At 41.2% G+C, this 25,016-nt stretch overlaps 2 pseudogenes; one reads left to right on the forward strand and one right to left on the reverse strand.

Moving 5' to 3' along the window:
• Positions 1 to 7,557: 7,557 nt before the first annotated feature.
• On the reverse strand, positions 7,558 to 8,178 carry LOC142443401 (ubiquitin-conjugating enzyme E2 E3 pseudogene; annotated as a pseudogene).
• A 6,687-nt stretch (positions 8,179 to 14,865) lies between these two features.
• LOC142442269 (protein C1orf43-like) lies at positions 14,866 to 24,743 on the forward strand (annotated as a pseudogene).
• The last annotated feature ends 273 nt before the right edge of the window (positions 24,744 to 25,016 follow it).

Here is a 25,016-nt window from a genome sequence, read left to right on the forward strand (position 1 = left end):
GTGAGGAGGCAGGGGCAGGGAGGAAACAGGGATAGGAGAGGGATAGGTTATTGAGGAAGATGGGGCAGAGAAAAGAGACTATTATATGGACTGTTTAAAATATTACTTTTGATTTCCATTTCTTGAGAGATGGACTGTGTAAATATATACAGCGTACATATTTCTTAAAAAACCCTTCAAGATTTCTTATTCCTCCAATCTAAATATAGGTCTGAGTGACTAACAAAAAATAAAAAACCAAAAAGCAGGAAGAGTAAAACTGAATGGATTAGGGTCTTTAGCTATAGAAAAAAAGTTCAAACAAAACGACAAAAGAAATCAGTAAAGGCTTTTTTTAATGGGTACCCAACTTACTAAGAACCATTGACTTAATTTATCTGTTATGCTGGAAACTGAGAGCAGCATAGTAAAATGCTTAGTCAAACAGACATAAACAAAGATGCAAATGAAGACTGGGGACAAGAGAAAAGAAAATGTTGGTGGTGGTTTTTAAATTGCAATATGCTTTTTTTTCCCCAGAGTTGTTAATGAACACATTTCCCTGGCAGAGAAATTCATTCTATCTCAGTGTCCAATAGAAATTGTCCTCTGTCAAAAGTCTTTTAAGTCATTTTTCCATGATGGCCTGATGAAGCCCTGAGCACTTCTCATTGTGAGCCCAACTTCTGCATTTTCACTGGTCATTTCAATAGCAATGATCAACAAGCCTGGCCACAACCTTCGAAGGGGAGCACCTGATCTGAGTAGTTTGGGAAGGTAAAAATCTTGTGGCCCATTGACCATGGAGGACAGACCAATGTACATAAGGCATTGAATGGGACATTACATGATTCAGAAAAGAAAAAAAACAACAAAACGACACCCATGTGATTTTAGGTGAAACAATGAAATAATCAGAAACCTCGGGAATTTAATGTGTTCTTTCTCTCTGAATTGCTAATTTTCAATCATTCAATGATGTGTTCAATTGTCACTAAGACAAGGCCCATTTTTATCAGGTTTATGCTCACTTTATTACGTCTGTCTACTTAGAACTGTTTTTAAAGGAAAGACTTAGCCCATTCAATTTTCTTGTTTCTTTTTAATATGATGTACTTTCTTCCTGAATTGCTAATTAACAAGTCTAAGAAGTTGGGAAGCATGCCCTCCACCCACCACTTTTCCTTAGTTTGTCTTTCTGTCATGGCTTCCGTGTTGTGATTCAAATGCAAAAAGTGTTTCAAATGCAAGCAGGGTTACCCAGAGCTCTTAGCAGAACTTCCAGACTAAGAAGAAACTACTAACAATGGATCAGTTGCCACTCCAGGCCCTGAGCTTCACATCCAGGCCACTCCCTCCAGGAGTCCCTCACTATCTCCAGGCCCTGTCCCTTGGCAAAGACCCCACCCCTACCCAGGTGATGCAACTTCCTGCCGAAACCACTTCCTCTGACTGAGAAGGTGCAGCCTGAGTATCCTAAGTGGGTAAGTGAGTCTCTATGTTTCTTTGCTGACCCTAGGCTCGGAGTCCCCTCCAGGCCTGGCATCCCCAGCTGTGCCCCGATCCCCACGGATATTACTTTTCCTGTACCCTGTCTGCCCGCGACCCAGGTCACCGTGACCCCCTAGGATATTTCCAGTTAAATCCTTTCTGAGCTGGTTACTAGCCTCTCTGCCTTCTGCCCTGGGAATACTACGGCCCCCTTTCCTGCTTAGGCCCCCTTTCCTCATTCGCCCTCACCCCTCGCGCCAGAAATGCCCAATTGAGGGGGGGGGGGTTCTTGCCTAAGGCCCGTTCCCTCCTTGTCAGTTATCGGGCATGAGAGCAGGGGACCCCAGAGTGGCCTTTACTGAAAGGAGAGGCCAGCCTTGCAGTTATCAGGCTACTCCACTGATGACCGAGGATTGTATTAGAGCTTAACTTCTCAGCACCTTCCTTTGAAACAGGGTACCAGAGCAGTGACAGCCCCCGCATAGATTAGTCCTCACTTGGATTGCAGAGTCCCACATAGAGTAAGCCTCCATTGAACGCCTTCTGACCAGGAAGCAAGGTTGTAGGTACTCTGGACCTCAGGCAGAGAGGGCTTTAGAGTGAGGATTACCTTCACCTCTCTCCAGGCAGCCGGGGGAGGGGCGGTCTTTCTTAGAAGCTTGCAAGCCTGTGTGTCCTTGATGGGGGTCAGCAAACTGAAGACAGTACAGGGGTCTCCTAGCTATCCCTTATCAGTCCTGCCCTGACTGCTTGGGTCAGAAGGCCCTGGACCACTCGGAAGTGTCTGTCATTGCCCACCAATCATGCTTTTGTGGCAGTTTCTTTTGTCCTACCCCTTCCCCACAACCTCTTTATCTCACATCTTAATTGTGAACTTGGGAAGCCATTTCAACCTATGATGCCTTCGCTCACCCAGATGATGTATTTGTGACTTTGTGCTGTGTTTGTCACTTAAGATTTAACAAATGTTCCCTTTAAGCTATATTTAAAATGGGGTCTCCTTTTTACTCTAAAACATCTTTCCTGCGTGTCCTGTCCATCAATTCTGCCCATCAGAAATCAGCTTGTGCTCTGTTTTAGACTGCAAAAGGGACTCCAAGCTCAAATATAATTTAAGGAGAACATGTTTTAAGTCTTAATAGTGACAAAGAGAATACAAAGACGCAAACAGACGTCACCCAGATGAAGGAGATCATTGGTGCAGTTCAAGGAAACATTCAAGTCGGGAATCTAATTACGGTAAATAATATTAGAACAAAGGAAATTGTCACAAGTTCATGGTTGACGGACAATCATTGTTAAAAGTGGGACTACAGAAGCAGGGACAGGACCATAATTGGGACATCTATATTGTCAGAACATTTTACAAGACTGGTCCAGGGCCATCTGATGTAGGCAGTCTGGGCTAAACATAAGGAATATAGGACACCCTGGATTGGCTGGAGAATGGTGCAGGTCGTCCACTTTCCCACTTCCTCTACCTCTAGGCAAATTTAACCTATGTCCTTGCTTAATAATCAGAAATAATTCAATGGAGGCTTGATCTATGGGGAGACCCTCCAATTTGACGTTAGGCAATCACTGTTATCCATACACCTTTACTAACTGGGGTGCTAAGACTTTAATCTCTAAGACAGCCCCCCAACCCACCGGACGTGTCTCCTAATTTCTGCTGATGCAGTAACTTTCCACTGGGAGTGTGAAGAGTCCCACTTGGGGATGTCTCCCCAAATAAACCTCACCTCAGAGATTGATCCTATTTGGCTCAATTCTCTTTATCACTCCACTCTTCAATCCACTGCTACCACCCCCATACGATCCCTCTTGGCTCTTAGCACATTACTAGCCCAGATGTAAAGTCCGCTCAATTTTTATATTCTCTTGATTTTCAGAATCCAGCAATTATTTATTGATATTTCAGGTTCTTTTATATTTAAATCTGGAAAAAGAATAGGTTTTCTTCACCTGTAAAGAGTTTCAGTTTTGAAAATCCACAGGGTAGTTTTCCTCTCTCCAATAACATCACTATGAGTCAGAACTGTCTTGATGGCAGTGATTTTGGGTTTGTGCATTAACATATTTTAGTGATACATGCCCTCAAGGTCAGCACTTTTTTGTTATTTTATTTTCATAGTGTCATAGAATTTAAATCGGTCCTTTATCCGTTATCCTACTGCAGCGGTTCTCAACCTGTGGGTTGCTACCCCTTTGGGGGAGTCGAACAACACTTTCACAGGGGTTACTTGAGACCATGGGAAGACACATATTTTTTATGGTCTTAGGAGCCAAGACACTGCTCCTCTATCTGTCTCCAGGAAGGTCTACCCACATGCAGATACGCCACATATGAGTACCCGGAGGTGAAGACTCTTACCCATGTTATACCATGATTCAAGACAAAATTTCATTTCTTATAATTAGAAATAACCATTTCACAATATATTCACATGTTATTTTTGTGATTAATCACTGTTTTAATTATGGTCAATTTGTAGCAAGGAAAATACATCCTGCAAATAATTACAATTCATAACAGTATCAAAATTACAATTATGAAATAGCAACGGAAATAATTTTATGGTTGGGGGTCACCACAAAATGAGGAACTGTATTAAAAGGTCGTGGCATTAGGAAGGTTAACAACCACTATCCTAGTGGATACAGAAAATGTTTTTTGCAACCAAATTGTAAGTATGTAAATTCTTTTTATCCTTTTGATTTATTTCCTTTGGTAACTTTCTTTATCAATTTGTTTCATTTTACTGGATAGAACTATGTCCCAATGTTAGCTCCTAATTTTAAAAATGCGCTATAATTATTCCTAGTACAAGGCAACATATAGATATATATTCTTTTTTTCCGATATATAATTCTTATATGTAGTAAGATATCATCTTATTTAAAATAGGTGACCATTTTCTCTGCCCCACTGCATGGTAGAACTTAAGTGTTCTAACCTTTTATCCAAGTGTTATTGATAGAAGGCTTGTTTTATTTACTGGCTTATTGTTCTCAGGGGCACTCCAGTGCATTCTGTTAGTGATGTCATGGGGCCTTGAACTTTTCCCGGTTTCTTGGCTGTAATTTGTATGTGAACAGATTTCCACCTTGTGGGACTCAACTGCTTTCATTTCATCAAGCTGCCAATCATTTAACCACTGGAGAAGTAGGGCTTCTTCACAGACTAATGTAGATTTTGCAAGATGATATGTTTTGCATTGTAGACATGGTGATTCTTATTTATTATTATTATTATTTAAATAATTTTATTAGGGGCTCATAGAACTCTTGTCGTAATCCATATATACATCCATTGCGTCAAGCACATTTTTGGCCCCCATCATTCTGACATGGTGACTCTTAATGAGAATTATTTTTGTGTTTCTGTTTCACAGAAGTTTTTTGTTTTAGTTCATTCATTCATCAGTATATGAGAAGCTTCAACACTACACAGAAAACTACAGGACTCTAAATCCATGACTTTCCTAACAAAATGGGTGGAAACTAATTCCACGTTTCAGGGTCCTAATATGAACAATTTTGCACTTTTGCTCATGCTGTGTTTTAAAAGACTTGTATTATTCAGCAAGGCAACTCTGTTTCCCTTGTGTACCCTTCCCTCCAGTATGGGTTTAGAGTGTGGCCAGATTATTAGATGTTCATTGTCTTCCAGTCAGTACACTGTTTGATAGGTGTTAACAGCTGTTAAGGAACCTTCATAAAGCTGAAGATTCTTTCTTGTGACATTGCTGTAGGACAGTAACATTTCCCCTATTACAAATGTTATATTCACAGCTATGAGAGAGAGGCAAAGAATTATAAGACACGTTCAGCACTTCTCTAAGGCAGCTGCTTTTCTAGGGTTTGTTTACAACCTAAGTGAAGTCACTCCCTTGCGACCTGCAGTTAACACCTTTTCTGGTCATCGATTTCTATACTTTCTCTTAAATGAAAACTGGTTCTGACTGAAGTGATGATCTCTGAAGGCAAATAGTTCACACACAGGTTATTTAAACTTCTAAGGAAGCCCGATGATTGAATTTATAGATCTCGGGGCTTTGGAACATAAGAATACAAATAGAGATGTTTTCTTGGAGAAAACTGTGAATTCTGAGACTACAACAGGAAACCCACCCTGACAACACATCTCTAACTGCCTCAGAGGCTAGTTCTTGTGCTCACATGATCATAAGCACCCCCTGTAGCCCGTTCCTGAAGGTGAGGTTTGTTCCTGGGTTCACCCTGACTTCCCTCACCGTGTCTCACACAGTAATAGCTGGCCATGTCCCACTTTCCAGCTATGGATTTACAGATATAGCACCTTCTCTATAGATGACTAATCAGGTCTTCATGAAGTCTGCATATTTGTAGCACAAACATCAGGTTATATTGAGTAATCCGCTGCAAGCCCCAGGATGGCTGTTCCAATAAGGAAGGCAGCTGGAGGAGAATTATATTGATTTATTGATCATGTAATTCTGGGTGGTTACCATTTAATCTGCCTCTGGCCTCCCCTTTATTTCCCAGTTCGAGTTCAGACCAAGGTGATCCTGGAGACAGATTATTCGAGGTACTGAAATTGGGGCAGATGTGGATCTCAGATGAGGGTCAGGTAAAAGACCCTGGAACCTGGGCACGTGAACCTATCGTAGGCCAGGTACCCTCATCCAGTAGGTATGTAATAGAGGCTCAGGGAGAAATGATGTCTTTTGTCTCTGGAAGCCCCTGCAAATAAGGTCAAAGGTATTCAGTCCTGTGCCATCATCCTGGTGATGATATGTCCACTAATGACATCTTCTTTTATTCATTTTTTTTATTTGGCTGGAAATCCCTTTATTTGGGGGTGGGGGGTGGAGTGCTCTTCTGTTGATAGTGTGGCTGGTTTTAAAATTCTATATTGAAAAATGTTTTTTCCTCTGAGCTTTGATGATCTTCCCTAGGATTCTTGTGCCAAATCTAGCTGGCCAGAGGAAATCTCGAGTTTGTCTAAATCTTCTTTGTCAAGCTGTCTAGTTATTCTTGTTCTGTAGGAATTTTTGCTTTTTTATCTTTATCCATAGAGTTCTTTCATTGCACTAAACTGGTCTTTAGTTCATAAATCCTTCTTTTTAAAAAAATCATTTTATCAGGGGCTCGTAGAATTATCTTCACAATCCATATATGCATCCGTTGTGTCAAGTACATTTGTACATTTACTGCCATAATCATTCTCCACTAATGACTGCTTGGTTGCTAATTGGTCCACACCAAGTTCTCACTTTCATTCAGAGTTCATTGAGATATCCATGTGCCAGGGTGCTTGGTCAGCATTTCTCAGGTTAGGTCCGAGAGGGGTTGGCCCGCTGTTGTTATCATGAGTAAGTCTTTGAGGACTTACTTCTCCATGAGTGGATAACCCCAGTGTGCTCTGACAGGGAGTCCCTGGCACTGGACACACAGAGTGTCCTTAGGATTGACATATTTCCAGTTTGGGGTGAAGACATACTCCACTTGAAGTATGTCCTGTGAGGTTAAGCTATTGGTCCACACAGATGTAAAGATCGCCTAGAGCCAATTTTTTTTTTCAGGAACATGTTTATTATGTTTGAGGTGATACATCAGGTACTCTCTGAGCTACAAAGGGTAAAAGGAAATCTTCTCATTACATACTGATAAAGGTAAAAGGTAAAACATTTTCACAGCAGCATGTACCACATACTCAGAAATAGATCTGGGTTTAATACAAATGACATAATTCCTAACCATCTCCAGCTACTTTTATAACTTCATACAGATAATGAATTAGGCTAAAATGCACTATAATATTTGGTAGACTTCAGGACCAGTATCCTTAGTACATCACAAAATACATTTTGATATCCCAAAGAAGCAAGACTTGCAAGTAGGCGTTTTAAACATAACTAATCTACAGCTACAAAGTTTTACTCTTGATAGCATTTACCTTTTTCAGGAGTCTCACAGTCTCCAAAGGATAAAAGCAGAGAGTAGAATCAGTATAACATATACACAGAAGTCCGTATTGTAAAGGCTATAAAGATTTGCAGCACAGTGAGAAGATGCCTTCTGCTCCTTCACACTGCATACAAATTATGTTGCGTATCTCTTGGTACACTGTCTGGCTATCCTGTCATGTTCTGCTCTGTTGGTCAAATACTGAGTGGCTATGCTTCCAACCAGAGGATCCGCAGGGTTGCAGTCTGTCCAAAGGGAACAAATAGACAGCAAAACCTTTGAAATAGTCAAAGCAGGACTCCAGTTATCTTTAAGGATGTCCAAACAGATGACTCCCTGACTGTTGATGTTGCAGTGATAGATTCTGGGGCAAAAAGTAACCTTTGGTGGCTTAAATGGATAATCTGATGAAAATGTGATATCCAGAAAAAACACACCACCTTCATATACAGAACCTGGCGAACCAAGTAGAGTTGATCTCCATTCATAAAGGTCATCTCCTTTAGGCCCAGGACTACAGTTAGGAGGAGGATCAAGAGTTATCTCAGCTAGCTTCTGGATTCTTTTAGCACTAGTGGATAACTTAGCAGTGGCTTTGCTAGAGAGTTTGGTGTTTTTCTTCTGCTGGGTGGCAGAAGGTTTTCTTTCTTCTGGTTCTTCAGGCTCCGGAGCGGCTGGGTCTCGCTGGTCTGCATCCGAACTCCCACTGCTGGTGCTGGGATTCTCATCGTCCGACCTTTACCTATCACTGGACATCTTGGTGGAGTTATTTCTTGGAAAACTCGGCTGCCCGCCCGGCCCGCTCGCACGCCACTATGGTGTGGGGCTGGAGCCAAATATTTTAGGGTTATCAGTGCACACTGGTAGAGGAGGTATATAAAATCATTTTCTGAGTCCTTTCCCTAGGTCTCAGTTAAAGGCCACTGTTAGTTTTGAAAAATGGATACAGTGGTTCCAGTGTATGTACCTTTAATTTTCTGCCTCCTGCATCTTTTGTGACCTGAGTGAACTCTGGGAATGAGGGGAGGGAAGGGATCAATGACAAAATAAGCAGTAATTTATATGCCTTATTTAACATGGGTTTCACTACGTCTTTGAGGAAGAAACCAGATGAAATTGGGATGTACAAATTAGTAAATCAGTACAACTGAACCCTCAGGCACCTTGCTTATTGGGTAACATCCCTGCATATGTCTGAAACAGAAAAGATTCCTTGAGGCCAGGACAGAGTAGAGGGGAGATCCACAAGACACCTGTGATATGGACATGATGTTGTTATCACATATAAACATTTATAAACCACTTTATTTTGCCTTCTATGAATCAGATGAAAATGATTTAATAATTTACTGAAAATGTGCCTGTGGTTCCTGGTTTTGTCTCTCTACCTACCTTAGTTCCTTACATTTAGGTAAAGTCTGAGTGAGAAGATAGTTCCACATACATAAATAGCAATGTGAGTTTCTTGAAGGATTAGTCTGTAGGTAAAATTGGAATCTAGGTCCTGGATTAATGTTCTCTGTTCAAGAACAGGAGTCAATGGATAGAAATAGAACATAAGTGTCAGGAGTCAGCTGTTGGTGGAGAGATTAAAGTATGGTGACCAGATTATAACATTGGTAAAGGAGGACACCAGCAGGACACCATTGATAAAACTCATATCCTGGTGAAGTAGCCACATGACAGCCAAAAACCGTATACCCTAGCTTGTCGTGCATTCTTTCCAAAAATTGGGACTTTTAAAAAATGCCACGTGATGCGAGAAAAATTGTTAAAAATCAGGACAGTCCCACCAAAAGCGGGATGTCCGGGAAAGGGCTTTATATTTAGAATGTGCCCTTCCTAACAGCTTATGTTTTGACTTGCTTAGGGCTTATGTATTATGGTATAAAGATATAGAGCTATGATTTAAACAGTACAGTTTTGGGAGTTGGTTCCTCAATTTGAGACTTTGAGTTATAAAGTTAGGATTTGGTTTATAGAATACATTCCAAGTTGTGTTCCTGATTTTTAAATTGGAATAAATGAATTAGGCTAAATGTTTTAAATTGGTTTTTGGTATCAGGGAATGCTCAGGATATTGATAGCCATTCTGGATGGTGAGGGGCTTTTCAGGTGCTTAGGGTTTCAGTGTTTGAGGAGATTATCAGTGTGTTGTCAGGATGCTCAGCATGTTAAGGTGTAAGGGTTAATAGTCTGGGAGCTGTTATTTAGCAATGAATGGTTTGTGAATTAAGTCCCCAAAGTTATTTTTACGTATTGAAATGTAGCCTATGTTTTTTATATTTATTACCTATTTATGGCATATCTTGAAGATATGATTAGAGGAATTTTCATTTCTCTGTGGCAGCCTTATCCTTAAAAAATCTTATTCTGATTAATGTAGTTTTAATATACAGTCAGTTTTTAAAATCTGGTGAAAGTGGATATTTTTGTAGTTTTTCTGAGGTGGGGTGATGTTTTTTCTCTTTCCTCTAAGCCTGACATTTTGACCTTTTTTTTTTTTAAAAAGGAATGTTTATTAGCATATTAACATAGTGAAGTATACCCATTTTATGTTAGCTTTGTGGAGGGTTTTTTTCTCTTAACATTAAAAGCCTTTGACTTTGTTTGGTATGTTTTATGTGTCTATTTTGATACTTGATAATTATCCATTCTTTTGTAATGTAAAAAAATCATTTGTTTATATTTATTGGTATATTACAGTGCTTATTTTATATTAAATCAACTCTAGGTCAGGTTTCAATTAATCATGGTATATAATTATTTTGATGTGTTGTCTGACTCTATTCCCAATAATTTTAAGAACTTTTCCATGTAGATCCATTACCAATATCAGTCTGCAGTTTTCTTGAAGTATCATTTGACCTTGGTATTAGGTTATAACTGGTCTCATAGAAAATGTTAGCAGTGTGAGGAGCGAGGACCTAGCAGCGGGTGAGGAGGTTGTGAGCCAAAAAAAAAAAGAAAGAAAATGTTAGTAATGTACTCTCACAACCATGGTTATGTTTGTACCCAATAACTTGAACTTAAATAACACAACATAAAGTGTTTATTCATACTATGTGAATACTCTGGTCTCTAGGTAACAGAATCTTCAACTTTATCTTACAGTAAACCTTGAGGTTTCTCAGAGAATTTAATTTTGATTTAGTAATGATAGACCTTTTGAGTATCCTGAATCCTACTCATCTCTCATAGATCACTTGCTCTAGCTGGGTCTGCTGGACGTGTAGCTGAGACTCCTCGGTGTAGAGGGATAAATGATTTACACAACTCTTGACAGACAAATTGGCACTCACACCTGAGTGACTGTGTGCTGCCATCACACTTGAGCCCAAGTTTGGGAAATACTCTCTCATAAGACGTGCTGGGTGAATCTTAGAGAATTTCCTTCAGCTCACTTCGAGGAGAATGATGTAAATCAATAAGGAGCAGGAATTCCTCAGTGATTTTTGTCATTGCTTTGTTATACACACACACACGAAACCCATCCTTCTTTTTAGTAAGAGAGCTTATGTTCCAGAAAATGTCGCATGAAAGGTTTGGCATTGGTTACCATGGAAATAACTTTTGTAAACATAACTAACACACTGGTATTTTGTGCATGTCTTGGGTACTGATTAGTGGATTCTGAAGTTGTTGTTGTTGTTAGATGTCATTGAGTTAATTCCACATCATAGGGACCCAGTAGACAACAGAAGGAAACACTAACCTCTCCGCTGCCATACTTACAATTTAGGATGAACCCATTGTTGCCATCATGGTGTCGATCCATTTAGTTGGGGATTCCTATTTGTCCCTGCCCTTCTACTTTACCACATACAGTATCCTTCTCCAGAGACTGCTCCCTTCTGACAACATTGTCCAAAGTATGTAATATGAACTCTCGCTATCTTTACCTCTAAGTAGCACTCTGAGCTTACTTCTTCTAAGACAGATTGGTTTGTGCTTTTGGACACCAATGTTACTTCAGTATTCTTAGACAGCATTATAATTCAAATAAATGAATTCTTCAGTTTTCCTTATGCAGTGTTCAACTTCCAATACATAGGAGGCAATTGACTATACCATGATTTGGGTGAGGTGCACCTTGTCCTCAAAGTAAGATCCCTGCTCTTAAATACTATAAATAAGCCTAATTAGGCATATATACAATGTAGCTATTGATCTCTTGATGGTTAGTATCACCATTCTGGTTTTTTGTATTTTTTTCATAAGTTGTCAGTATTTCTGGAAGGCATTATAACTTAGTCAAGCTTAAATTAAGAATGTTGCTCAGGAGGGGCCTGGAAGCCAACTTTACTCTGCAACCAACCAATGTAAGAGCCCTGAGTTGAAATCTATCCTTAAGACCCGGTGAAATGGTGAGCCTTATATTCAAGGTATGCTTGATGACTGGTATACATGAGAGAGTCTAGAACAAATTGTGCTTTTCTCTAGTAGCCTGACTTGCTGATTAGTTTTAGAGGAGCACTAGTCTGCACTCTTTATCCTATAACTGCAACCTCACACAGCCCTGCCTTCAGAGACACCCTGGGGGCTGCAAAAGGGCAGTGCCAATGATATCCAAGGAGCCACTCAGGCTAATGCCTCCCTACGTTATCCCAGCATAGCCTCTTCCCAGCACATTCATTTTGTTTTCCTGCCAAACTAGGTTCCTGGGTGGAGCATGTTTCAGAAGTTCAAGCCTAGGCACTAGCTTTTTGCCTTCTCCCTAGAAGAGCAAGACTGGATGGGACACTAGAACCCAAGTCAGTAAGCCCTCTCCTACAGTTTGTGTTGTTTGCCATCTGTCAGCATTACCTAGAGCTTGGAATCCAGAATCTAGGCCAAGGTGACACAATGGTTGATCAGTCATCTCTTTCCTGGATCCATCTAAGTTTCTGCCCTCACCTTGGTTCTTGGCATCACCCATTTACCTAACTCTTGCCATTCCTTGATTGTAGGCTACAGTCTTTCCCAAAGGCTTGAAAATTGGACATCTGTAAACACAAGAGCTTTAAAGAGCAGCAAATAAGGATTCTCCTGGCTTGTTTTCTTGTTTAGGATATCTCTGTCTTGGCCAAGGTACATCTCTGATGTCCTATTGGTGTCCCTTTGTCTCTATTGTCCACCTCTACAGCAATTTTCTCCAGTTACCACACTATTGTGCTTAAATGGACTACCCAACCTTAGGCATTTCCTCACACACAATACATATTGTAAAGAATTCGCAGGATGCAAGGGGATAGGGGCAGGTTAACTTAATGAACAGCTCAGAATGGGTTGGAGTGGCATGTATGAGCATGATTCACCTTGATCACTTTCAGCAGATATGTCAAGGGTTATGGTCTGAGGTGCAGTATGAGCTGATAAAGCACGTTCTTCATAAAATACTCCTTTCTTCAGTTAGATTGCTGGTAAAAAGAAGATATTTACCTTCAATGGGGCTTGAGAATATTGAGGCCTTAAATACTTCCATTTTATTCTGAAAATAAGTATTGTATATGTAGAATGTGAATCCGAAGTTGAAAATGATATTTGAGAAATTAGTTAAATTGCTCTGTAAAGATAGAGTAGGCCCTGTGTTTAATGCAAACACCCTCAGATTGGAGCATGATTTGATCCCAGGGTGTGGGGGTGATCACTATTTAGTGCACAAAGTACAGGCTAAGAACCTGCCATGTCTTTCTCAACACTGACTCCTCTTCTGTTTCAGATCAGAGATTTGCCACAGAGAAATATGAGCCAGTCTAGGGAGCTAGAAACCTGTAACCACTGTTTTGCACATTGAAGTATCACAAGTAAGGATTTAAACTTCTGACTGGTTGTGAACCAACTCCATTCACCCTGGGGTTGCTGAGGGCATTGCTGGGCGTAGGAGCTTGAGGGGAAGCAGGAGGGATCCATATTTCCTGGGGTCTGACCCCAGGAGAGCGCCAGTGTACAAGGGCCCAGGCTGTCCTGATAGTCAGTGTCCAAGGTCTTTGCTCATCTCACTGAATGATGGAATTCACTGGGAAAGTAACTGTTCATAATTGTATTAGAACTTAAGTTCTGAGTACTCCAACTTAACAAAAGGCTCGTGTCGTGGTGGTTACAGATTGGGCTGCTAACTGCAAGGTCCGTGGTTCAAAATTCCAAGTCACACTTGGGGTGAAAGATCGGGTATCTACACTTGTAAAGATTTACAGTCTTGGAAACCCACAAAATCAGTTTCATCTTCTCCTAAAGGGCTGCTATCATTGGAAAACACTCGATGGCAGTGAGTTGGGTTTTAGGTTTGGGTTGCTGATGACAGTGACAACTCAGTGTCTATTAGTTATGTCCCCACTTTGATTTAGCCACCATTAAATTCTCTGTGATCATTAACCAAGCAGGTAGGTCATTTTCCCCTGGGGGAGAATGCCTTAGAAGTAGATTGCCTGCACTCATTTCCAGCCAGCCCCTCTCCACTTACCTGCCTAGATGTATCCTTGACGGAGGTCAACGTCCTGAGGACAGAACAGGGGCCATTGTCACGAGTCTTGCCTTCATGGGGTTTTTATAAAGGCCCTGGGCCTATCTTGTAAGTCCCTCTATCTAATAATGTGCATGCCTAATCATTCCTGCTGCTGCAGTCCCATCCGTACCTGTGATGTATTAATCTGGCACCAATTGTGATCTGTGGCATGCCTTATGTTTTATGCCCTGTTTATTCAGGGTCCTCACTGAATCCTCAGTTGTTATTTTGACTTCGTGCTAATGGTGTGTGTGGGTGCATGTGCACACGCTTCTTTTATTATTATCTTAAGTTTAATAAATGTTCTCCTTAAATTATATTTGACATAGGGTTCACTTTTCTACTCTAACACACAATTTAGGATCACAAATAACTCAAGATACAGTTCTCCTTTCGGACAGCATCTTGGCAGACATCCCTGCACGTAAGGGCAGGCCCTGCAGCCTTTTGACTTCTGTCCTGAATGGGGAAAAGTTACAAAGGTCTATTAGCTCTGCGGATAGATGCTCACTCTGCCCCTTAGCCTCAGACCAAACACACTCAGCTCTGTGTAGGTTGGCAAATCTAGTTCCCCCAATAAATACCCAGATGTACACCACTTCACCTACTAACCTCCTGCCCAAATGCACTCAGCTCTCTTGTTCGGTGGTCTGGGAATCCAACTGTTCTGTCTCAGTCTCTTGGTTCTGCTGCCACCGTGTCTCTGTTGCTGCTTCTCCCCATAATTTTCTCTCTTGTGTCACAGCTCTCTGTCTTCTGGATTGAAGAGTTTCAATGCAAGAATCTAGGATATGCCCTCCCCCCCCCCCCCGCAAGCTGCCATGTTTTCAGGCCGGGTCTCGCTTAGTCTTCCCCCATAAGGAAATGGCTGGGGAGCTCCAGGAAACGCAAATGAACCCGGGCTGATGAGTCAAGGCAACGGGGTAAACCAGAGCAGCTCTGCGTAGGGTGGGAAGGCCATGGTGTCCACTAGTGACTGGTTGTTGGGGTGAATGTAATGCTGGTGATGGTCTACGGGAGCCTGGTATTTGTACTACTATTTATTTTTGTGAAGAGGCAAATCATGTTCTTTGCAATGAGATCTCGGAGGAGCCCTCATGTCCCTGTGGGGAGCCCTCATGCCCCCAAGGATCTGAAAGAAGAGATTGATATTCAACTATCCAGAGTTCAGGATCGCAAGTAGGAACCCCAGCTCCTTGCAGATGATGATGCCAGACTGCCACAGCTGGAAACCCAGGGAAATCAAAACTGCTACAATTGTCTGTACAAGATGAAAGCTCTGGACGCCATTCATGTCTCCTGGATCCCATTTCACACTGAAGGCTGGCATCCTCATCCCCTAATATGCAGAAATTTCCATTCCTACCTGCTCCATCTTCGGAACGCTACTACTCCTTTCAAGGGTGTGTGCAAGGCCCTCATTGATCCCCTGCTGCATGGCTATGAGGCAGCCTACTATGGGCTAGAGGTCTTTGGCCAGAGTGAGTATACCTACGCTCTCAGGAGGCCCTGACTGAACTGGCCACTGCGGTCAAAACACAAAGTGGGAGCTCTCAGTGACACCACCATTCAGCAGCCAAAGACCTTACTCAATCTCCTGAAGTCTCCCAACGACATTCCAGGTGACATACCTCCCCTCCAGTCAGAAGAGTAAACATGCCAAGCCCTTCCTCGAATTGAAGAACTTTAAGGACAAGTGTCATACCCTGGGGAGTACTCTGATGGACCTGACAGACTCGCTGGAGATGAGCCAGGACTGGAGTGTGCTTGCCAGGCAATCCTCAGGTTAGCTGGCTGGTGGGCCTGCACTCTTGCCCGACGCTCCCGATGTGTGCAGAGATCATGCCTGGAAGACCTTGGGGGATATTTCTGAACAACAATTAAAACTATTTTCCCCAAAAGCAAAAAAAAAAAGAATCTAGGATCCAGGCTCTTCTTTTTTGATGGTAGTGAAATCCCAAGTTCTGTTTCTGAAATGGCTCAATTAAACCTAACTAGATGTCCAATGTGACTAATTCCCACGTTAGGCTTTTTTTTAAAAAATCGTTTTATTAGGGATTCATACAAATCTTACGCAATCCATACATACATCAATTGTGTAAAGAACATTTGTACATTCATTGCCCTCATCATTCTCAAAACATTTGTTCTCCACCTAAGCCCCTGGCATCAACTCCTCATTTTCCCCTCCCTACCTGCTCCCCCCTTCTTCTTGAACCCTTGCTAATTTATAAATTATTATTTTGTCATGTCTTGCCCTGTCTGATATCTCTGTTCACCCCCTTTTCTGTTGTCTATCCCTCAGGGAGAAGGTAATATGTAGATCTTTGTAATTAGTTCTGCATTAGATTTTCAGACATCTAAATGGCGTAGCCACAAGGGTACCAATCTATTGTTGGGCAAGCTGCCCAATCCTCTTAAACCAAATAAGCCAAACTCAATGCTATCAAGTTAACACGGACTCATCGAGAGCTTATATGACAGGGTCGAACTGCCCCTGTGAGTTTCAAAGACTATCTCATTAACAGAGTAGAGAGCCCTGTCACTCTTGGGAGAAGTGCCATCTTTCTCTCAAGGAGAAATATGTCATTTCCAACTGCTGACCTAGCGATTAGCAGCCCAACAGGGCTCCTTTGCCTTGTTCACATTGGCGGGCGACAAACCCACGTAAATATTTGGAAGGAATTAAGACTGTATATTTGTATAGGCCAACTAACACACTGTATTAGGTGCTACAAATAATGCTAAATTAATAACATTGTTTATCTTGAGAGTCAAAAGTGCACTCACTATGGGGGATGTATACTTTTTCATTTCATATATATATAAATTTCAATCTAATAGATGCTACATAAGTGTTTATTTTGGAGTCCTGGTTTTCGCATTTATTAAGAATTGGACTGCTAACCTCATGGTCAGTGTTACAAACCCATTAGCTGCCTGTCATGGCTTCAGAGTCTTGAAAACTGTGCAGCAGTTTTATTGTGTCCTATTGGGTGTTTATATGTCTAACTTTACATGATGGTGCGTTTTAAAGTGTTTCTAAACTGAAGTGATTGTACAATTTCTAGTTCCTTTAGAAGTTCATAATAGTTTTTTATATAGCCCATTTAAAATGTTTCCAGATGGTTTAATTAATAATCATTTTCAAAGTTCATTGATTTGTCATTCTCCTTGAGAGTCACACAGTAAGGAATTGATAGTTCTGTATGCTGTGAGGTAGGGATCCAGCTTTTTAGTTTCTTCCTCTTGGCATGTATATTTGATTGTCCAATCTGTATTATAAAGTCATCTTTTACTCACATGTTTAAAAATTAAGAGTTTTAGATTTATTGGTCATGGTATAAGCATGTTTTCTATCATTCAATAATGGCAACATTAACAGTATTGGGGACTTTGTGTAAGAAGGGGGACAGAACTGTAACAGTATCTGGACCTACAGGTTCTGTGATACTCTCATTGTATTCTCTCATCAGCCTGCAACTTGTGCATCAATAGCAGCACAGAAGAAAGAGGAAGAAGTGCCTGGTTTGGGTATTATTATTTCAAGGATGTCCCCATGAGAGGTTGAAATTTGTGAGCATCATTGGAACTGATACAGTTAAGACAAACATAGAGCATCCCAGTTGCGGGCAGTATCTAAGGACTAAAGTAAATGACCAAAGCTCAGGTGATTTTGATGTATTTTATCCTTTTCTATATTTCCTACTTGACTTGTAGAAGCCTGTATAACACTGATTCAGTTCATTGGAAAAGTGGGAATTTGGAATTGTAGAAGCTATAGCTAAACTCAGATTCTGACTTCAACATTGGGTAGGAGAAGATTAGGAATATGTATATTGATCATATACATATTGCCTATGTATTGACATTGAACTAATCTATTGACATTGAACATAATACATCATCGAGGGTACTTTGGATGACATTATCTTTCAACTTATTCTATGGCCAACCCATGAGAATCATTCAAATGATTTACTCTGCCTAGTTTTTTTTAAGTCATTTTACTGGGGGATCGTACAACTCATCACAATCCATACATACATCTATTGTGTCAAGCACCTTTATATATTTGTTGCCATCATCATTCTCAAAACATTTTCTTTCCACTTGAGCCCTTGATATTAGTTCCTCATTATTTTCCTCCCTCCTTCACCCTCCCTCACTAACCCTTGATAGTATATAAATTATTATTTTTTCATGTCTTACACTGTCAGATGTCTCCCTTCACCCATTTTGCTGTTGTCCATCCCTCAGGGAGGTGCTTTTATGTAGATCATTGTGATAGGTTCCCCTTCCCCTCTCGGTATCTCTACTCTCATTATTGGTCCTGAGGAGTTTATCTATCCTGGATTCCCTGTGTTTCCAGCTCTTATCCACCCCAGTGTACATTCTCTGATCCATCCGGATTTGTAAGGGTGAACTGGGATCATGATAGTGGCGGGGAGGATGCATTAAAGAAATAGAAGGAAGTTATAGGTTTCATTGGTGCTATATTGCACCATGACTGGCTCCTCTCCTTCCATAACCCTTCTGTAAGGGGATGTCCAGTTGCCTACAGATGGGCTTTCAGTCTCCACTCTGCACTCCCCCAAATTCACAATGATAGGATTTTTTGTTCGTTGATCACAGAGGCTGAGCTTCTTCCTTGTGGGCTTTGTTGTTTCTCAGCTACATGCCTGCTTGTTTATCTTCAAGCCTTTAACATCCCAGGCATTATATCTTTTTATAGCCAGGCACCATCAACTTAATTCACCACATTTGCTTGTGCACCCGCTCTGCCTTCAGCGATCCTGTTGGGAAGGTGAGCATCATGGAATTCCAGGTTAATAGAAAAAAGTGTTCTTGCATTGAGGGAGAACTTGGGTGGAGGCTCAATGTCCATCTGCAACCTTAATATGAGAACACATAAATAAATGCACATAGATCTATTTCCCCATCATCATATATAAATATATTTATTTGTACATGCCTATATTTAGACCTCTATCAATGCCCTTTGCCTCCTAGTTCCTTCCTTTATTTCCTTTTACTTTCCTCTTGTTCCACTATCACATTCAGCCTTCATTTGGGTTTCAGTAATTCCTCTCGGTTACATTGCCCTTGATCAAGCCCTACTAGCCCTCCTCAACATCAACTTTGGATCAGGTGTTCCCTTGTCCCTGGATTTGCTAACACCCTCTTCCTTTCCCCCTGCTTTCCCTTCATCCATGCCACCCCCCCCAACAGTTGACCCGTTGTTTTCTCCTCCAGATTGTTTATCCTGCCTATCTTATCTATATAGAACTGAAGAGATAATAATATACACAGAAAAAAGACAGAGCAAAACAAAGCAACAAAATAAAACAATAACAACAAAAAGAAAAGCTTGTAACTAGTTCAAGGTCTGTTTGTTGACCTTTAGTAGTGCTTTCTAGTTGAGTCTGATGGGGTTACATGGCCTGGATCCAAAGTCTATTTTTGGTATTCCCTGGGGACTTTGTTGCTCTGTTCCCCTTGGTGTTCTGTTGCACGCCCGTAGTGTTTCACCTCAGTGTGGTGGGGTCAGATTTGGTGCAATTCCTGCACTGTCTCCAGTGTTTTTCCTCATAGCACTATGGGTCAGTGAGTGACCTTGTGTCTCCTAATGTGGCCAACCCTATGTTTCTCTCTGTGCTTTGACTGCTCTGAGCGGGAATATCATCCTCAAGACTTGGTGGGCCAGAATGTATTCCGCTCTCTCTTCCTCTCCCTTTATTTGCTCCTGTGTGCTCTGATAATGATATGACCCTCCCCCTGAGGTATAGCTTCAATGCTGTCCTCTTAAGTGAATTCTTCTGCGGGAGGAGGGACAGTCCCAATAGTTGGGATTGGTTTGGCCCCTCAGACCTCCCTATTGGCTCCCTGCTTCATGCTGGTATGTTGCATTCACATCTTGGTGCACTGGGTTGAAGTCTGGTCCCTTTTTCTCTGTGGAGATATAAACAATACCTTCCCCTTGGGTGGGTTAGTGCCCTATTCCCCTGCTACTCATGTCTTTTTATTTCTCCTCCTCCCCCCTCCTCTTTAGTTGCCTTCCATGTGTATCCCTGGATGATTTTGGTCTGGCCCCTGCCATACTACCTGGACTTCACCCCAGGAATGTTTGTATATAGTAGCTTTTTCCCCTATAACTCTTTTGCACTTTTAAGCTTACCTCAACGGACTTATGTTTTACTTGTCCTTTTGTGCTTGGTTTACTTCACTTAGCAAAATTTCCTCCTGTTCTTCCCATTCGGTAATGTCCTTCATGTGTTCATCACTGCTTTGGGGGATGAGTAGTACTCCATTGTATGTATGTACCACAGTTTTTTAATCCATTCATCTGTTGGTGGAAATTTGAGTTGTTTCCAACTCCTTGATTATGCCTAGTTTTTAAGAAATAAGATCACCTTTTTAGGACAGTTCAGTCTTCCGTGGGATTTTTGTTTGGTTGAGTATCTTTAATGCTTCTTTCTGAAAGTGATATGTTACATATCCTCCCAAACAGCCACATTCTCATTAATGCATCTAAAATGGGCCTTGTAGCCATAGAAGCTTAAAAATGGGTGACAACGTCTCACTTCCTCTAACTATAGAAGTAGGAGGGACAATCACCCATCAACATCAGTCCTGATTTATGTGAGGCAGAGCTTAAACATACCTGTGCCCTCCAATAGTTTTCCAGTTCTGACACTAGTATCTTTCCAACAGTCCAAAGGGCGTGCAACAGAACAGCAAGGGGAACAGAGCAGTCCTACTCAGCTCATTAATTTTTTGCAGTGGCCATGTACAAATTACAGTCCAGAGTCACAGGTAAAAATTTTATTCTGTAACAGAATGTAATTTGGTATCAGAATCTGTAGGCTATGCTTTGGCATTCATATTAAAGAACTATGTAGGCAAATTTTCTCTTCTTGAGGACAGGCCTGTTCTCTCTGTCCCTTCCAGACATTTAGCCCCCTGAAGGAAGGCTCATTTCACAATTCCATCTCTCTAGGCTCCTCTCCACTCCTTGAGGTATATCCTCCTCTTGATCTTGCCTGCCCTACCCATATCATGGCTGAAAAGCCCTTTCTGGATCTGTCACAATTGGCTCTGTCACTGTGTCCCTTCTTCCCTCGGCATTATTGCTATTGGTACAGCTCTTGACTCATGAATATTACAGTGCATTGTGCAGGAGCAGCAGTAGACCAGTCCCTAGGAGGTAGAGGTTCACGATGTTCCTTGATTTTCTCTGCAGTATCTCACAAAACTAAATAGCCATCAGGTAAATAGCTCTTCAGGATGTGGAAGCTGGTGAATCTCAAATGTCAGGCAGCAAACTGTTGGCTCATGGAGTGGAGGAAGCTCTCAAATCAGGTCACACAGGCAGCTCACAGTTGCAGGGATGTCATGGAAATGGCTCCTCAATGTCTGCAAGCTGGCAAATCCCTGATCCATGGGTTCATTCTGAACTATGTGGCTGCAGGGGCTAACAAAACCAAATCAACAGTTCAGATAACAGGCCAGTGTCCCACTGTCTCCTCTGAACAATACCTGCAGGCAGTTCTCTCTCTTGATATAATGGCTTCTTGGTTCAACCTAGCACCTTCACTGCTTAGGCCAGATTAGAAGGAGCCCCTTAGAGAGCATGTGATGAAAGAAGGCAGGTGCAAGAGGACCTTTTAGTTAAAGTTAAGTCAATACTGCTCGAAGGTGGCTGAGAAGAATTTGTCCTAAGAGTGACAAGAAGAGCTTATCCTAAGGTGGTTTCTAAGAGTTTCCCGCACTCAGGAAGGGAGATAAACCCTATGAACTTTCTGTTTAGGGATCTGAGTTATAGCTTCTTATTCCTGATCCCAGGTTTTACTTTGTTCATTAATAGGCCACTTTGATCTATGAGTTTTGTGTGGCCATAGCCATGGATTATCAAACCCACAAGTGAGACAAAGAGTGGTGTGGGAGGAATGACTTATGTAAGAATTGACCCAAAATGTTGGACAGCTGAGCTCTGTTTGACCTCCCCCATCTGCACTGTTCCTGATAGCGGTGCCACTGAAGGTACCGAGCCTCGTACGCTGGTGATGCTGCTAGGACTCCACATTCCATTTCACAATGTACTGTAAACTTGTTTGTTAATATAAACAGGTGTTTATCTACTTTGTGTGAGTATAAATCAGCTACTTCTAGCTCATTCAGCTCATTTCACTGGTACTCAAAATTCTAATTTTATGAGTGGGTGGATTACTTTGGTGGTACAGAGGTCCCCAACACTCGAACCTTAGGAGTGACATTGCAATTGTGGCAAATATTAAAAGACAGAGAGCAGACAGCCGGACACAGGGGCTCCCTTCCCATGCCAGGACTGAGAGAGTGAATGTATTTTCCAGTGGGCATATATAATGGAGCTTACAGATCATTCATAAGGCACCCACCTCATGCACTTAGCATATACATAGTCAATGGTTAATATAAGTAAGTAACGCGACAAGCAACGAGGTGAGTCACTATCTTTACCTAATGCTGCTTGACTTCAAACCTACCCTGAGCCCTCCCCAGGCATTTGCTACATTTTATAGTGGACTGGCTACAGAACCTGATTATTCTAATTTACCGATAACCTTCAAGCACAGTGAAGCAGCTAGGCAGAGAAATGATTCTTCTACTACTGTGTTTCAACCAAAAAATAAGACACTGTTTTCTATTTATTTTTCCTCAAGAAGACACACTATGGCTGATTTTCAGGGGATGTCTTATTTTTATTAAGTATGGCCCAACAATCTATATTTATTCAAATATAGTTAAGTCACCTTATTGTGGAACATCAACCCTCAGTGCTGAGTAAAATGGCAGCCACAGCTTTACTTCTTCCCCCTGAAGACACACCATACTTAAAGCAGAGCGCCCTGCTCCTCACTTCACTAAGGAGACTTTTACATTCACTGTCTATGTCTCCCTCTCTGCCTCAGCTTGCAGCACGCACAGAACAACCAGGACCTGACAGTGGGGCATGATCAGGTTGATGGGACTGCCCACACCCCTCCCATCATCTCCGAGATAGCAGCTGTCACGATGGGGCAGGTGAGAAGGGCTGTCCATCTTTGTTCCCTCTCTGTGACGGTATGCTGCATAGCCATTCCTGTTACTATGTCTTATTTTCGGAATATGGCTTATCTTGCACAATTGCTTGGATAACCTGCTATGGCTTATTTTATGGGTCTGTCTTATTTTCGGGGGAACACAGTATGATAGCTCCTTTAAGACTGCTCCTTCATGGAGAGCTATTGTTGGTTGCACATTATTTGGCCTGGAGAACGTGTATTTGAAAACATTCCTTTCTCAGAACAATAGAGATCTTTCTGAAAATAGAGCTAGTTTTCCGTCCCCATGGTTGCCAATGTAGAAATAAGGTCAAATACTTTCCACCAAGTTCTCAGTTTACTACACATTATGGAATGTACAGTTTTCATTACTGTTTTGCTTTCTTTACTGTAAGATATTTAAAAAAAAATCTTCAAATGAAAAATACATTGTTAAATAGACTCCCCTTACTACAGGAATCACTGACATTCAATGATGTGGCTATAAAGTTCACCTGGGAGGAATGGCAGCTCCTGAACCCTGCTCAGAAGACCTTATATCAGGATGTGATGTTGGAGAATTATCACAACCTGGTTTCCATTGGTGAGGAGAATTCTCAAGTCATTGACCTCATCACTGGCTTTTCCTATCTTATGTGTTAAAATCTTTGCAGTGTCTGTGGTGTTCTCGAAGAGTTAGATTCCCATTGCATTCTCTGGTACTAGGTTAATGGGTAAGGTCGTCTACTCTTGAGAAAACACCTTTTACTTTTTTTCCTTTGAACATGATTTTCCTAGAAATACAACAATCTGCACACTTTACAAACCTTAAGTTAAATTTGGTGTGTCTAAGATTATGTAATTCTTATGAACAGGTAATCTAATTGTCACCTCAGATGCTTCCTCTCAATAGGAACAAGGAGAAATGGGGTTGTTTTTAGAGACAAGCTGTATGGAAATTTTTCAGATGTGTGGTCAACATACCTTAAGGGGAATTGGCCGGGGAGGTTGATTCAACTGTTAGAAGGCCTCACATCCATCATAGATGTCGGGTAATACATAAAAGTGTGTGTTCCTTCGAATGTGAGATCTCACTTTTCCTACCAGTTGCAAGAAGTACTCCTGTAGCTCTTCTGAGATTAGATTTTTAGATGTCCATTTATTTGATTTACATTATTATATGTCTGTGTCTATAATTTTCTTTAAGGTTGTCAAAACTTTCCCCTTTATATGCTTGTACCTTACTATGAAAGTCCATCTTGCAAGCCTCTCTCCAAACAGAGAACTTGGAGTACATAATTGTCCCCAGAATACAACACATTCCTCTACTATTGTGCAAGCATGGATCTTAAGTTCCGGCCATAAATAGGTCTCCATTGTGTTTCCTTAGCTTTCCCCCTTGGAGTGTCTCTATTTTTGTTATTATTTCACAACTTATTTTGCTACTGTTATGAATTGGGTGACCCCTTTGAAAGGGTCCTTTGATCCCCAAAGGGGTCATAACCCACAGGTTGAGAACCACTACTCTAAAGGTATTGGTTTCCATTTTCTCATTTTTTTCTCCTCTCTCTTTAAAGTTTTCTTCATTCTAGTGACATAAGTTCTTTCTGTTTTCTAAGAGATGATCAAATTGCCTTCTCTGTTGGAATTGTTTATCAGACATATTTCTCCATATTTTACTCTTTTTGGTGAAATACGTGTGTGACTTCTGTTATTTTCAGGTATCTAAGATCAACTTCCCAGCAAGAAAATTATCCGCTTGGGATATTCTTTAGCACTGTACCTTCAAATTTTTTCTACTTTAAGATTTAAAAAAAAATCATTTTACTGGGGGCTCGTACAACTCTTATCACAATCCATACACACATCAATTGTGTAAAGCACATTTGTACATTTGTTGCCCTCATCATTCTCAAAACATTTGCTCTCCACTTAAGCCCTTGGCATCAGCTCCTCATTTTTCTCTCCCTCCCCGCTCCTCCCTCCCTCATGAACACTGGATAATTTATAAATTATTATTTTGTCATGTCTTACACTGTCTGACGTCT

The sequence above is a fragment of the Tenrec ecaudatus genome, chromosome 3 (genome assembly GCF_050624435.1).
Source record: "Tenrec ecaudatus isolate mTenEca1 chromosome 3, mTenEca1.hap1, whole genome shotgun sequence".
In the NCBI taxonomy this organism is placed as follows: domain Eukaryota; kingdom Metazoa; phylum Chordata; class Mammalia; order Afrosoricida; family Tenrecidae; genus Tenrec; species Tenrec ecaudatus.